This window comes from Ranitomeya imitator, chromosome 7, assembly GCF_032444005.1.
Source record: "Ranitomeya imitator isolate aRanImi1 chromosome 7, aRanImi1.pri, whole genome shotgun sequence".
In the NCBI taxonomy this organism is placed as follows: Eukaryota; Metazoa; Chordata; class Amphibia; order Anura; family Dendrobatidae; genus Ranitomeya; species Ranitomeya imitator.
In genome coordinates, this window is record NC_091288.1 from 33676425 (window position 1) to 33679682 (window position 3258).

Genomic DNA, 3258 nt, shown 5'->3' on the forward strand with positions numbered 1-3258 from the left:
TAGGTTCCAGCACCATGAGCAGTGGGTTCCTGCACCATGGACATTGTTAGGTTCCAGCACCATGAGCAGTGGGTTCCTGCATAATGGACATTGTTAGGTTCCAGCACCATGAGCAGTGGGTTCCTGCACCATGGACATTGTTAGGTTCCAGCACCATGAGCAGTGGGTTCCTGCACCATGGACATTGTTAGGTTCCAGTACCATGAGCAGTGGGTTCCTGCACCATGGACATTGTTAGGTTCCAGCACCATGAGCAGTGGGTTCCTGCACCATGGACATTGTTAGGTTCCAGCACCATGAGCAGTGGGTTCCTGCATCATGGACATTGTTAGGTTCCAGCACCATGAGCAGTGGGTTCCTGCACCATGGACATTGTTAGGTTCCAACACCATGAGCAGTGGGTTCCTGCACCATGGACATTGTTAGGTACCAACACCATGAGCAGTGGGTTCCTGCACCATGGACATTGTTAGGTTCCAACACCATGAGCAGTGGGTTCCTGCACCATGGACATTGTTAGGTTCCAGCACCGTGGACACCAGAGGTTCCAGCACCATGGACATCGTTAGGTTCCAGCACCAACCATGGACGGTGGTTGGGCCAGCACGAAGGAATGCATCTCAATGGCGGCTCAATCTAGTTTGGAGGAATAGGACCTGGTAGAACCTTCAGCTGTCTTCTTATGGCAGGTTTCATGTGTAGCAAGTCTTGGAGATGCTGTCTGCTCCCAACGTTTAATCATATGGCGCTTCCTTTCATGGTAAATATCATTTTGGTAGGGATGTTGAATAAACTGTTAATAATACACTGATATTACTACTTTTTTTTGTTAATTTGTGAAGTCACCAGCAAAATGTATATCTTCCTGATTAATGAGTTAATTCATTAACGAAATTTATTCATTTGATTCTTTCCTTCTTGTATGTCTCTATGTATACGTCTTTTGCATCAATCCTGGTGTATTGACCACTCGCAAAGAATAATGTTTACATAGTGGAGGTCACCGAAGTATTGTATTCCACAGTTATATATGGAACTTGCACATATTTGTGTCATATTCTTCTTCCCCCATCACCCTTTTCATGCTACAATATTTATATTTGATTTATTGTGCCAAACGCAAAAGTTTGCCAAACACAGACCCGCATAGAATAGTTTATTTTTAAGTTTTATTTCAATACATCATAACTTAATTTTTTTTAAAAAATATCTATTTAATTCTTGATGTTGTTTTTATTTTATTGATTAATTTTGCATTCCTATAACTTTAATTTTTGTTTAATTTTTTTTAATACAAAACCACAATTTTTCTCTCAACTGCTGGTGACATAGTGTAGTGGAAATAAAATGTGAATTGTATATTAATACATTATAGGGAATTTTTTTTCTATCTAATTGGTGTCGGGAAAGAATAGTCTAATTGTATTTATTTTTTACGATTAATTTGAATATTTTAATTATTTTTCTTATTTCTGTCATTTGTTTAAAGATGTAATCGGTAAATAGCACAATCATCATTTACCCAAACTGCACTCATTTTATTTTATACAGCTATAAATGGTTATACTGACGATAATGATTATTATTATTATTATTATAATATCCAAAAATCTGTAACCAATGGAAAACAAACGTTATTTTCTCTGTACAGATTTGTCTACTGGATAGACTCATTATTATTATTATTATTGTTATTATTATTTTTATGACAGAGGTTTGTAAATATTTGCTTTTATGTTTTTATTTGTCTGTATGATCGATACGTTGAATAGATGTGTTTCTCTTGTTTGTATTGTCTGTATCTCGACTACTGAAATAAAATCAGAAAATACATGGGAATGGCTTTTCAACTGCAGTTTTATGCTGAGTTTTTATTTATTGTGATGGCATAATGATGGCGAAAATAACTTATTTACTGATATAGAAACAATTTAAATAATGTGCCCCATTCCATATGTATATATAGAACAGAAAGGATTGTAATAAATGGCAGAATAGTTACATGTAGAAACATTGATTTAGGGAAAGAAGTTTATATATTATCTATATATTTATCTATTTATTATCTATCTATCATCTAATATCTATCTATCTATCTATCTATCTATCTATCTATCTATCTATCTATCTATCTATCTATCTATCTATCTTCTATTATCTATCTATCTATTATTATCTATCTATCTATCTATCTATCTATCTATCTATCTATCTATCTATCTATCTATCTATCTATCTATCTATCTATCTTCTATCTATTATCTATCTATTATTATCTATCTATCTATCTATCTATCTATCTATCTATCTATCTATCTATCTATCTATCTATCTATCTATCTATCTATCATCTATCATCTATCTATCTATCTATCTATCTATCTATCTATCTATTATCTTCTATCTATCTATCTATCTTCTATCTATCTATATCTATGTATCATCTAATATCTATATATCTATCTATTATCTATCTATCTATCTATTATCTTCTATCTATCTATCTATCTATCTATCTATCTATCTATCTATCTATCTATCTATCTATCTATCTATCTATCTATCTATCTATCTATCTCTATGTATCATCTAATATCTATCTAACTATCTATCTATCTATCTATCTATCTATCTATCTATCTATCTATCTATCTATCTATCATTCTATCTATCTATCTATCTATCTATCTATCTATCTATCTATCTATCTTCTATCTATCTATATCTATGTATCATCTAATATCTATATATCTATCTATTATCTATCTATCTATCTATTATCTTCTATCTATCTATCTATCTATCTATCTATCTATCTATCTATCTATCTATCTATCTATCTATCTATCTATCTATCTATCTATCTATCTCTATGTATCATCTAATATCTATCTAACTATCTATCTATCTATCTATCTATCTATCTATCTATCATCTATCTTCTATATATTATCTATCTATCTATCATCTAATATCTATCTATCTATCTATCTATCTATCTATCTATCTATCTATCTATCATCTATCTATCTATTTATTTAATCCTACCTGTTAGCTCTAGGTCAATTATTAGCATTTTTATTTTTCATTTTTTAAAGATATTGATTTGGATTTTTTTTATTTGAACTGTACTAATATATTTTTGTTGAATATCATTATTTTTTTCCCCAGTTTCTCTACATTTTGACTGTTCTGCCAATGTCAGAATATAATAACTCCTCAGCGCAATGTATACAAGGTTGTATAGACTTTAACCCT

At 31.5% G+C, this 3258-nt stretch overlaps 1 protein-coding gene across 1 annotated transcript in view; it reads left to right on the plus strand.

Moving 5' to 3' along the window:
- TBR1 (T-box brain transcription factor 1) overlaps window positions 1-1196 on the plus strand; it is a 12169-nt gene extending 10973 nt beyond the window's left edge. The window contains exon 6 of the mRNA XM_069733039.1: window positions 1-1196. This exon is cut by the window's left edge and continues 1214 nt beyond it. The gene's annotated coding sequence lies outside the window, so the exon portion shown is untranslated.
- Window positions 1197-3258: the final 2062 nt, after the last annotated feature.